This window comes from Apodemus sylvaticus, chromosome 23 (assembly GCF_947179515.1).
Source record: "Apodemus sylvaticus chromosome 23, mApoSyl1.1, whole genome shotgun sequence".
NCBI lineage: Eukaryota > Metazoa > Chordata > Mammalia > Rodentia > Muridae > Apodemus > Apodemus sylvaticus.
Window position 1 is genome coordinate 51,525,789 of NC_067494.1, and position 13,837 is coordinate 51,539,625.

The following is a 13,837-nucleotide window of genomic DNA, read 5'->3' on the forward strand; positions in this document are numbered from 1 at the left end:
AAGAGGAGTAAATGTCCGGAAATAATCAAACTCAAGACAGAAATCAAACAAGTAGAAACAAAGTGATCTATACAAAGAATCAACAAAACCAGGAGCTGGTACTTTGAGCAAATCAACAAGATAGATTAACCCTTAAACATTCACAACAATAAAAGAACTTCTAGGGGAATCGCCATCCCTGACCTCAAACTATACTACAGAGCAATAGTGATAAAAACCACATGGCATTAGCCCAGAGACAGGCGAGTAGATCACTGGAATAGAACTGAAGACCCAGAAATGAACCCACACACCTATGGTCACTTGATCTTTGACAAAGGAGCTAAAACCATCCACTGGAAAAAGACAGCATTTTTCAACAAATGGTGCTCATTAAACTGGTGGTCTGTATGTAGAACAATATAAACTGACCCATTTTTATCTCCTTGTACAAAGCTCGAGTCCAAGTGAGTCAAGGACCTCCACATAAAACCAGATATGGTGAATCTAATAGAGGAGAAAGTGGGGAAAAAAAACCTTAAACACATGGGCACAAGGGAAATTTCCTGAAGAGAACACCACAAGAATTGACAAATGTGACCTCATAAAATTACAAAGCTTCTGTAAGGCAAAGGACACAGTCAATGGACAAAATGGCAACCAATAGATTGGGAAAAGATCTTCACCAACCCTCCATCTGATAGAGGGCTAATATCCAATATATACAAGAACCAGAACCTATGAAAAATGTGGAACAGAGCTAAACAGAATTATCAACCGAGGAAACTCAAATGGCTGAGAAGCACCTAAAGAAACGTTCGACATACTTAATCATCAGGGAAATGCAAATCAAAACAACCCCAGAGATTCCACTTCACACCTGTCAGAATGGCTAAGATCAAAAACTCAGGTGACATCAGATGCTGGTGAGGATGTGGAGAAAGAGGAACACTGCTTCACTGCTGGTGGGATTGCAAGCTGGTACAACTACTCTGGAAATCAGTCTGGAGGTTCCTCAGAAAATTGGAAATAGTATTACCTGAGGACCAGGCTATTCCACTCCTAGGCATATACCCAGAAGATGCTCCAACATATAACAAGGACACATGGTCCACTATGTTCATCGCAGCCTTATTTATAATAGCCAGAAGCTAGAAACAACACAAATGTTCCTCAGGAGAAGAATGGATACAGAAAATGTGGTACATTTATGCCATGGAGTACTACTCAGCTATTAAAAACAACGGCTTCATGAAATTCTTAGGCAAAGGAATGAAACTAGAAAATATCATTCTGAGTGGGCTCACTTAGTCACGAAAGAACACACATGGTATGCACTCACTGATAAGTGGATATCAGCTAAAAATAAGCTCAGAATATCCACAGTACAACTCACATACCATGTGAAGAAAGAAGATCAAGATTACACCAAAGTGGGGAAGCTGTAGTCATACTCCACAGGGGGAAGAGAATAATCTCTGAGAAGTAGAGGGAGAGGAAGATGGGAGGGAGAGAAAAGAGGGAGGGAAAAGGGGGGCCAGTTCAGATGCCGGGGAAGATGGGGGAGAAATACAGAGGGTCAGGAATTTGAAAATAGGTGTGTAGCAGTGGGGGAGGGTGAACTGGGGGTAGCCTTTAAAAACCTAAGAGGTTCTCAGGACCCAACAGAGAGGACGTTAGCTAAAATACCCAGCAAAGGGGAGACAGAACCTCTATAGATCATATCCAATGGATAGACACAGGCCCCAGTTGAGGGATGGGACCACTAATCAAAAATATTAATCCAGAATTCCTCCTGTCAAAAGGAAATGCAGGGACAAAGAGTGGAGCAGAAATTGAAGGAAAGGCCATCCAGAAACTGCCCCACCTAGGGATCCATCCCATCTGTTGACCCCAAACCCAGACACTATTGGTGATGCCAAGAAGTGCTTACTGACCGGAGCCTGGTATAGCTGTCCCATGAGAGACTCTGCCAGAAGTAAACCAACACAGATGTGGATGTACACAACCACACATTGGACTGAGTATGGGGACCCCAATGGGGAAGTTGGGGCAAGGACTATAGGAGCTGAAGGGGTTTGCAACCTCATAGGAAGAATAACAATATCAACCAACCGGACCTCCCAAAGCTCCCAGGGACTAAACCACCAACCAGAGAGTACACAGGTGGTATGCTTAGCTCCAGCTGGATATGTAGCAGAGGACTGCCTTATCTGACATAACTTGGAAGGAAGTCCCTTGGTCCTGTGGAGGTTTGATAACCCAGGATAGGGGAACGCTAGGGCGCTGAGGCAGGAGTGGGTGGGTGGATTGGAGAGCACCATCGTAGAGGCAGGTAGAGGGAGATAGGAATAGGGGGCTTGTGGAGAGGAAATTGGGAATGGGGATAACATTTGAAATGTAAATTAATAAAATAACCAAAAAAATGAAAAAAAATTAAAAAAGAAATGAGTACTTATTTACAGTTCGTGGTATTACACTCAAGACTTTACCCATGTTAGGAAAGTTCTCTACCACCAAGTGTGTTCAGGTCTTACTGCATTGCTCAGGCTAGTCAGAAACCAGTTATATCAACCAGGGTGACCTCAAGCTTAATAAATTTGCCTTAGCCTCCCAGCTCCTAGGATTATGTGTATGCATATGATGCCTAGCCAGTATTTATATTTTAAAGAGATATTTTGTTGGACACCAGGGCTCAAATTTCAGATATAAGAGGTTCACATAACTCCTGGGTTCTCAGCAAAGGAAGTTGGTAAGATTTCTTTTAGTTAATGTTCTCAGTGACATTATATAATCTCAGTCATAATTTTACTCCAACTTTTCTAGGGAAAATACAATGTGCCTGCTTTGGTAAGGGATCACCCTGCTCATGACTCAAAAGGCAGACTACGAACATGGCATATGGTAAAAGACAGCTTTTCTCAAAGAAGGACATATGCTGGACCTCTTAAAGGGCATCTCCGAGTAGATGTTTGTGCAAATTGAAAGCTTGTCCCTTGTTCCTTATATTAAGTTGATGTGTGTACTTGAAATACAATTTTTTTTAAATACAACTTTTAAATACATAACTAGAAGTCATGAGCTATCATTCTGTGCATTTAAACACAAGAATGCATTTATAGCAGAAAGAAAAATTCACAAGTTATTCAAAATTCTTATATAAATACTTACATTACCTTTCAAACATATACTTTTTAGTTTTAGTGTTTTCTATTTTAGCAGTTCATACATACATACATATGATATGTTTTCATCACGTCTACTCCCTACATTCTCCATCTACTCCCTTACAACCATTCCCCCTAAACTTCATGTGCTCTGTCCTTTAAAAAATCCCTTGAGTCTATTAAGTTTTGTCACTATTACTTGCGAGTGTAGGAGATTCTACTAAAGCAAGACTGTTCTGCCAGAGTCTATATTACTAAAGAAAACTGACTCTTCTTCTCACAACACCCAACTGCCAAATAGCTCCTCAGCTGGGTTGGAACTTCTTACTCTTCCAAGCTTGGATTTCTTCTGTTTAGCTTTTCGCGTCTTGCAGATACAATCAAAGGTATTACTGGTTCATATATGGAACTGCCCTGTTAGTCTGGAAAACTAATTGATGTAGTTACTTACTTCCTTTAGGTCAGATAATCTTTGGAAGGAGTGGGTGTGTCCTAGATATCTCACTGGGGTTGAGAACTCTATGACCTTTTATTCTTGGAACATTCAGCAATTGTGGGCTGTGTTAATTATCTATTACTGCTGAAAAAGCTATCACGCAGTTTGAAAAAATGAAGTAATCTAATAATACAGTGGTAAGCCTTTAGAGGTTGATTTAATACTATGACCATGTAGTAGAATAACAGTAAAGGATAGGCTCTGCCCTGGGGTCTATGACCTACCTACGTTGGGAGTTCTTAGCCCCTTTAATGGTTCCAGGTATGGACTCCATCTTGTGGAGTGGGCCTTAAATTTAATCAAGAAGTTGTTGGATGGTCCTATGACATTAATGCCACAGTTTCTTCAGCTGCCATGCCTTGCCGTGTCAGTCACTGTGGCACAGAGTTCACAGGTGGATAGATAAATGATTACTTTTCTCCCCTAGTAGTGTTAGTACTTTCCAGACCCATTAGAGATAGCTGGTAGGAATGAAGTTTCTAGATCAGTACCAGCTTGATCCTTCCATGATATATTTCTCAGAGATCTTTAGCAATAGGTCTTGTCAAGATCTGGAAGGGAATCCAGAGCATTGCCAATAGCTTACAGTGTTAGGGGGTCTATGGAGCTCCACTAGTCAACAATCCCCAAAGCGGTAACCTGCATTCCTGATACTGGGATATTGATTTGTTAGCCCACGGTGTCTGGAAGAGGCATCATTTCCCTATTATAGGCTAACTCTGAAGCCAACATCTGTGCCCCTTTCCTCACAGATTATTATGTGGACAGGAAAAACTGCTGTTTATGAGTACAGTCAGCAAAACATAAAAAGCTATATGATTTGTATGTCCACATTGATAAATTGCAAGTTCTTTAAGACTATGTACCACATTTTAAATTTCCTTATAATCCAATAATTCTCACAGTTCACAATCTATGACACTCTCTGTTCCTCATACCCACTACATTCTGAATTTCTTGATTTCGTTTTCTCTTTTCGAAATCTTTATACATTTTTCTACTAAATTAAATTCTTAAAGCGCAAAGTCAACTTCTAGAGTAAATATAAAATAAACTTATACTGAGATACCTTTCTATTTTACCATTTTCTAGACGTATGTGATTTTAGAAATTATCCCTTGCTCATGTTTAATGAATGTGCCTGTTACAGGCCAATATTAGAGTTTAACTTGGATTTATCCTGGAATTCAAATCCACCTACTATTCAAATCATTTTTTTAATGAGCATACATTCTACAATGTTTACATCTATCGAAATATAACATTGTATCCCATAGATACATGAAATTATGGGTTATTTAAAGGAAAAGAAACCAATGAACATTTGTTAAATTTGTTTGGCGTGTGGCAGTTGAATGTGTCTAAATTCACATTTCTGGTTTAGTGAATAGACAAGAATGCTCATCCTTGACCCTGGGGCATCTGGCAGTGGTAGGAGGTGTGCCAACAGTTATCATTACTGTTTATTTCCATATGATGTACACCTGCCTCATTTCATGAATCAGGTTGTGTCAAAGAGGGAAATACCTAGGTAGCAGATGCTGTGATGTGCTATTTGAATGATCCAGTGGTTAATTAGTATTTTCTTCTTATTTGATGATGGAAGTAAATAAAAATCTAATCAATGTAATAGAAGTTGTCACCTGCTGGAAAATAGTCCAATTTGTGTCCTCTTCCATTACTCTCTGGAGGCATAGCTCCGATTGCTTGTCTCTGCAATGTGTTTAGCTACAACTAGATTAACATTTTCCCATTTGCCTTGTAAGATATTTTAGATATTTTGTATAATTCCATACTTAGCAGGAGTATATTTTGGAAGATATGTTTGTGGTGTTTGTAAGTAGAATATTATCAGGATAATGTTTGAAATTTGTCTGGTCATTGTATGAAAAGCTTAATGGAACCATTTATTTTTTTGTTGAAAGGGGCTTTATTAAGACTTAATTTATGCATTGTACAACTCACTGTTTAAAGTTTTTAACTTAGCAGCTTTCAATTTATTCATTCTAACTAATTCTAATGTAAGAAGACCATTGTTTTCTGCTATTGTTTTCAAATAATAATTTCTGAAATACCTCAGTTAATGAGTTTAAAAAGTTATTGCTGCCCTTGGATGTCTTACTATTAAGGCACAGAGAAAAATTTGTATTCCATGAAATGCTAGTAATAAAATTCAACCATAGAAAATCTTGGGCAAAAATAATATCTTAAACACCAAGCTTTTTAATTTTATAAGAAGTAACAAAATATTTTCTAGAGGTAATCTCTTATAAGCAAGAATATTATCAGGATAATGTTTGAAATTTGTCTGGTCATTGTATGAAAAGCTTAATGGAACCATTTATTTTTTTGTTGAAAGGGGCTTTATTAAGACTTAATTTATGCATTGTACAACTCACTGTTTAAAGTTTTTAACTTAGCAGCTTTCAATTTATTCATTCTAACTAATTCTAATGTAAGAAGACCATTGTTTTCTGCTATTGTTTTCAAATAATAATTTCTGAAATACCTCAGTTAATGAGTTTAAAAAGTTATTGCTGCCCTTGGATGTCTTACTATTAAGGCACAGAGAAAAATTTGTATTCCATGAAATGCTAGTAATAAAATTCAGCCATAGAAAATCTTGGGCAAAAATAATATCTTAAACACCAAGCTTTTTAATTTTATAAGAAGTAACAAAATATTTTCTAGAGGTAATCTCTTATAAGCAAGACCTGTCAATAAAAAGGCCTATGCCCAATGAGCTGAGGCAGGAAATAGGAGGTGGGAAGGAAGCTGGCAGGAAGAGAGAGGATTCTGGGAAATAGTGAGCGGCATGGGAGATACAGGATGAACACTAAGGAGACAGACATAAATCAGCAGGGAGCTGAACTCGGGATATAAAAAAAGAGGAAATTCGCACGGGACTTGGTATACATGAAACTTAAGAGAGGTACTGGAAGACATAGAATAGTTTGATATGTTACAAGCGAATTGGTGGGTGAGCCAAAGCTTCTGCCCCAGGCATTTATTAATAAATAATTAGTCTCAGAGTTGTCTTTCCCAAAGCAGGGGCTGGGAGGAAAAAACTGATTTTTTTTTTTTACAATAGTTAGCTTCTAGCTACTTGAAATCTAAGTATTGTAGAACATCTTTCCTTTGTGCAAACTGAACACAAGTTTTTCCCTTTAATGAGTCAATACCTTTCCACTGTGAACGTTTTGTTCTCGGGTTCTGTTTATTCAGACTTTTTAATGATGTATTGATACATGCACACATACAGACAGAGAGACAGACGCATACAGCTTTGGGTTCCTCAGTGGAATTCACTGAGTTATCTTGGAAGTTCCTAGTTATCTTGGAAGCTTCAACAAAGTACTACAGAATCAGGAGCTCACACAATAAGTATTTATTTTGGCACGATTCTAAGATCCCATTCTGGCTTCATTTTGGGAGATGGGAGCATAGTTTTTCTTGCCTGTTAAAGGCCCTGATTTCACTGTGACCACACATCACAGACAGGAAGAAGCAAGCTGAAGCCCCTTTTGTGAAGGAAAAGTGAAACTATGAATCAGAAGCACTCTCAGAGTGTCTGTTAAACTTAATTCTTCCATGATTCCAAATAGTCACAATTGGAGTTGGGACTTTAAATATATAAATTTCTTCTGAGAATAGGCAGGGGTATAAATCAGTCTTTTGAGAGCATTTTAAGGTTTTCTTTTCTGATGTAAGTATTTTGAGCTTTAAATCATTTCCCCTCCCTTCCCTCTTTCTCTCCCTTTCCTCCTCATTTGCCCTTACATCTTTCTTCCATCTGTCTTCACCCCAATTCCCTTCTATTTATTCAGCAGACCCTTACTGTCTCCATATGCTCTGTATGCTGATTGGAACTGTGTACAAAGTGAAGAGGATGAAGACACTTCTAGAGTGTTTTAAATGGACAATGTTCTGTTTTTAGCTCATGAGACTTATAACTTTTCTGAGCTAGTCTGCTATCTTTTATCTTCATCTGGCTTTGAAATGAACTGCACATTGGTGACCGATTACAGCTTTTTGATGGTCTATGAGAGTAATTGTCAAAAAGAATTGGAAAAAGGAAAGCATTAAGTATGGATTTTATAAATTGGAGAAAAACTCAAATTTTCTTAAATTAACAAATTAAAATGATATAAACATATTCAAGAAGAAAATGCTGCATAGATGATTTTCTTATTTTTTTCAGCTGTGAAGGATTTAGAAAAGATAGCAAACACTTGCAACCAAATAAATTCATGTGTTATTTATCCTAATTAATGTGAAATCATTCTATAATACAAGCTACTGCAATGATTAGTATTCTCAACTTGACAGAATCTAGAATTGATGCAGGGAATACGGGAGGTTCTGTCTTGGGGTTCTCAGTCTCAGTAATAAAATAATTGGAGAACGGACTCTAACCGAAGTTCAAGGATGATTTCAATAGCATTTCAAGGAGAAAAATCTCCGACCAGGCAATCTATACACTGCAAAACTTCCCAGAGGAGAAAAATGATAAGAGAAAGAAAAGAGGCCATGCCGTGTAAGTTGGTATGGAGGCTAGACACGTGGCTGATAAGTGGCTACATGACAGGGAAAGACTTTAGAGACAGAGTGTGACAGAAATGTTTGGGCAAAGTCCGAAGTGTCAAAGCAAGCTTGCTTAGAAAGAAGATAGAAGAAATATCAAACTTTTCTGAACAGTTCAGGAAAGTGGGCTGACTTACAGCTAAATTCCCACACAGCACTGCAGTGGACTGACTTACAGGGTACACAGCCACACAGCACTGCAGTGGGCTGACTTACAACTCCATAGCTACATAGCACTGTAACCCTGTAAGCTACTGCACTGCAGGAAAAGATGCTGAGAAGGAAATGACATTTCTCATATCTCATTTAAGGACTAATTATTGTGCCCATCTCTTTACCTTAGCTTAACGTGAGCTGGCTTCCTTCGGATGGTCTACTGGTCGAGTGAATGACTCCAAACAACTGGAATGAAAGTCTCCACTCAGCTAAGGAATCTTTTTTCTTGACGAGAAGGCTTTTTTTTCTTTCTTCTTTTCTTTTTTTCTTTTTTAGCTGGGACATCTCTCACTCCAAGGAAGTATCCTAAAATTATTTTACAAACCAGATGTGAGATTAGATCCCCTGTACACTTTTTGGCATTTATGGCCTCTAGCAAAGAAGAGATTGCTGAGAGCCTCAAGGATATTTTTGGCATTTTAGTTGAGAATGAAACTGTTTACTTTTCTAGGGGAATCTTCCCCCCCCCCCACATAGTCTAGCCTACTTCTCATTTGAATGACCCAGAAGAAAAGCATGTGGACACACCTGTGAGTGATTAGCTAGTTTGGGCAAGCCTCTGGACAGCTGGTGGAGGATTGCCTTGATTACCTTCATTGATGTAGAAAGATTCATCTTGATTGTGGTTGGAACCATTTTTAGGGCAGGGCATCCTAGATCATATGAATGGAGGAAAGAAACCGAGCAGAAGCAAATATTAATTTCTCTGTTTCTTGGCCGTGGATGTAAGGTGGGCATCTGATTAGAGTATTCCCTGCCTTCACGTTCACACCATGATAGACTTTGTCTTAAAATGTGAGCCAGAATAACACCTTTTCCTCAAGTTGCCTTCATTGGGGATTTTTATCATGGCAAAGGGAAAGAAGCTCCTTTGAGTGGTTGAGTGTGAAGGAGTCATACCACCAGTTATGTAGGTGAGTATGTATACCCATCTCACACTTCACTAGTCTGGCTTAAAACCATCTGCCGTGCTGGTTCTGCACAGTGACTCAGAGCAGTGCTGAAACTAGCTTTGTGGGCCACTGCTGCATTCGCGTGCACACATGCTGGGAATTGAACTCAGGACCGCTGGAAGAGCAGTAGGTCCTCTTAACCACTGAACCATCTCTCCAGCCCAGACCCATAAATTATTCTAATCAGTCAATATATTTTTGCTAAAAAAAAATAGCATGGTGATATATTGCTGTGTAAGATTATCTTTGATTACTTTTTCAGCTTAGGAAACTTTATAAAAGTTACCATTATAGGGTGAGTAAGACAGCTCTATGAGACAAGACACCTGTCACCAAGTCTGAAGACCTGAGTTGGATTACCAAAACCCACATGGCAGAAGGAACTTTCACAAATTGTCCTCTGACCTCCACAGCCACACAATGGCAGCACAAATGCATACTTCCATACATACATACATACATATAAAAATGTTACCATTCTGACATGTTAACGGTAGTGATTTATGTCTGATAGAGACTTAATTTTTTTTCTTTAAACAACTTTCATTCATTTAGTGTGGAGGGCATGTCAGAGGACAACCTCTGGAAGCTGTCTCTCTCATACCATGTAGATCCCAGGGATTAAATTTGCACCATCAGGCTTGGCAGTAGACACTTTTCTATTTAAAAATATTTGTTTATGCTTTGGTTTTCTTATTGCCTTTCTGAACCACTTATAAAGAATAGGTAGCAATATCATAAAAACGGTTTCATCTACAATATTCACACTATACAAAACCAGAGGTGAAATATATTGATAGACATGGATAATGGAAATGACATTAGTCATAGCAATAAATGCTTTGGAAATTATTTGTTAACATAAAATAAACAGATGGGCCTCGATAATTATAAGAATATTCACTATTACTTATTATAGCAACAAATTGGGAAAGTAACATTCCAGTTTGTATACCCACGCTAGAATATAACAAAACAAACTTTTCAGTCATTGCATGTACTTCTGTAGTCTTGTCAATGGTAAATGAACGTCATTAGTGACATAAAATATCATTCATTATCAATAAATCTTTCCTCTCCATTACCCCTGGAAGCTTCTATGCCACTGGTACCCCATCTCACCTTGTCATATTAACAGCCTTCGTCAGGTCCTTTTTCTTTTATAAACTCATATATTAATATACCACAGAATAGTTTATTCTATTTATTGTTGGATGATCAGTAGTAGCACTAGGAGGAAATCATGGCTATAACTGTATGATGGGCATCTATTTTCCTTGGTTGCTTTAACAATTATTGGACATTTTTCCATATAAACATGGTACCCGGCAGCATGGGGACGATGCTTCTGCTGAGAAGGCAGCCCGGCAGATGAGGAAGTGTGAGCAGAGCGCGTCAGCCACGCGGGGGGTCAGGGTCTGTAGCATGCAGGTGTACCAGCTGGACACAGGTCATTAGCTCTGCAGGAATAAGTACTATGGCCGTGGACTCTCCATCGAAGGCTTCCGCAGTGCCCTCTATCATTACCTGCACAATGGCTTGGACCTGCGACATGACCTTTTTGAGCCTGTCCCAAGCAAAGTGCCGAGCCTTAAAGCTGTGCTGGAGCGGGAGGCTTCTACTCCAGCTCCCTGCTTGTCATCTACGATGGCAAGGAGAGCCGCTCTGAGCTACATCTCAAGCACGTGGCCATGGGGCTCACTGAGGTGCCACCACCCGGTGGCCCCAGCACCAGCCCTAGCAACACCAGTCTTGAGGCTGGCCCCCTCTTCCCTGCCCACTGTGGATGTCCGCATGATTGACTTTGCACACAGCACATTCAAGGGCTTCCGGGATGACCCCACTGTTCACGATGGGCCAGACGGAGGCTATGTGTTTGGCTTGGAGAATCTTATCAGCATCATGGAGCAGATGTGGGATGAGAACCAGTAATCCCAGGTCTGGGCCCTAGGACCCCTTCCTCTCCACCCACAGGCAGGGACCGTCGCTCTGAACTTGCTGTGAGGACACACAGACTTGCTTTTAAAGGACTATATTTCTCTTTGGTGTAAACTAAAAGAAATGTTTTTAGCTGTAGCCTGGAAATCCATATATATAAAGTAGAGGAGGGCAGAACATTCGTCCTCTCAGCCAGGCTCCTTAGCTCTGTGGCTGTGACTGCTGTGTCCAGGCTGACCCAGGAAGGAAGAGGTGGCCCCGGTGGGCTTGACAGCAAAGAGAATGCCTTGAACTTTGGTCTATATATATTGAAATGTCTACATAAATTAAATAAATAATAAAATTTAGATAAGATTATACCTTGAAATTCATAACTTATCACGTTTTATCTTACCTATAGCCTTTAGAGCCTTAGAATATTCTCAGTGCTTTGGGCACAGCTTAGTGCTTTGCATGTGCAAGGCCTTGAGTTTAATCTCTTAATACCAAACACACACACACACACACACACACAGAGAGAGAGAGAGAATTGCTTAAGTTTCCCAATTTTGATGAATCACTAAAATTATTTACTCTACTACAGTATATTTTGATCATTACTATATACGTATATGGTAGAATCACAGTTTTGACAGAATAAAGCATGCAGAGATGACTGTATAGAAATTCTACAACCATTAGACAATGAAGGTCTTTCAAGTCATCAGAATGCGTACTGCACTGCATTTTCATTGGCTTATAAAAATATTTTATAGGTTCACAATAGCATTTTAAGTAGATAAATATGCTTGCCCTTTATGAAGTCATTTAGTTTATGTAGTTATTTTTTTCTCCCCTTAAATCATGAATTGAATTGAGGTATATTTTGCGATGTGGGGGAATTGTTAGCCATGTGACAAACTGTGGCACAAATGGTAAGAACCTCTGTCTATTCTTCTCCAAGATAAGGAATAATGCCCCCTTGTACAAGGGGTTGTACACTTTGAAGATGTACTCAGAAGGCTTACTTTGGACATACTATGCATGTAAATATTGACAACAAAAGCATGTAGTAGTTTGTTTCTCCCAATAAGCAATATAATTTTAACTATTGCTTAGAGGTTTGCATTCCTCTTTAGAATATGAATGTCACTCATTTGAATTTGCACTTCATGAATTTAGTTACAGATACAATGTTTAATTTATTTAACAGATCACTTCATATAGAGTCATCCTGAAGACTGTTACGGCTGTCTGGATAGTGATGAGTTTAATATTTATTTATTTTTGGATGTGGGGATAAAGTAACTAGATAAAAGATGATCTGAAATTTTCAGAGCTTAGAATGTTAGACTGTTTGTTTTTGTTTTTGTCTTTGTTGTTGTTGTTGTTTTGTTGTGGACTGAATAATTCTTCCTGGATGTTTTAGCAATAGTCAGACGATCCTTACATGATGGAGAACTAAATGCAGATAATACTAATTGGAGATGGAAAGAAGTGATGACTGCAGAGAGAAAACCACTTACAGCATCAGGTGATTCCGTGGCATGCAGATTGCATTTGATGTTCCCATTAATAATATGTTTACAGAAAACACCCAGTTGCTCTCATTAAATGGAGGTACAGACAACACTTTTGTAGATGATTTGTGGGGCATGCAGGAGGTGTGCTGCTGTTCCCACTGAGCCAACACCACTTTAAGTATGTATTCAGCAAAATACTTAAATCACAAACACAAAGTGAACAAAATAGAGCAGCCAACATTTGCTTTAATTATGTAGTATTTAAAGGGTTCTCTTGATATTTTTCTCGAGAGGCATCACAAAACAAAAACAAAAAAACAAACAAAAAAAACCCCCACAATCCAGTACTTAAAAGTAAGTAGTTGTGAGCGTTCAGTCTTGCTATGCTTGTAAAGTAATATAATACGTGTATTGCATTTAATCTCATTTTATTCCTTTTGTGACTCTGGGTTTGAAAAGTCGTCATCAGTTGACTTTGGGCTGTATTCTGCAGTGTCAGAAAAATTGATCATGTTTACTTCTGTGCGCTGTGCATTACATGGTGTTGCTATATTAATAATGCCAATGAAGGGGATGAAGGCTTTTAGCTCTCACCCTTTGCCCAATAAATCACACACAAGCATAGCTTGCACGTGGCTTCTCACTGAACTCTGCCACTTTATGTCTTTTATTCTGTAGATTTATCACTTCGTGTGGATTAAGGCAGTTCAGAGTCTGAACTACTCAATCTGGGTGTTTAGGTTTTAATGTCCCAGCCAGATTCTGTGAAAAAATCCGAGGCTCAAGATGCTTGCACGTGCACAGAACTGGCCACATGTGCATTTAAATGAGTCGTTCCCTGGCATGGGAGCTCTTTCTGCACGTGCCTTTGAACTTCGGTTCATTTCTAAATGATTGTCTTAATTATTGGCTTTTTATGTGTTGTTCTATCTTCTTCAAGTTCAAAACTTACGGTAGGTCATGACTTAGTTCTATTTTCAGATTTTTCTGTTGGTAAAACCA

At 38.8% G+C, this 13,837-nt stretch overlaps 1 protein-coding gene and 1 pseudogene across 9 annotated transcripts in view; both read left to right on the plus strand.

The window, feature by feature from the left end:
- LOC127673655 (zinc finger protein 431-like) overlaps positions 1–13,837 on the plus strand; it is an 826,992-nt gene that overhangs the window by 310,525 nt on the left and 502,630 nt on the right. The gene's annotated exons all lie outside the window — the stretch shown is intronic.
- LOC127674225 (inositol hexakisphosphate kinase 1-like) lies at positions 10,692–11,327 on the plus strand (annotated as a pseudogene).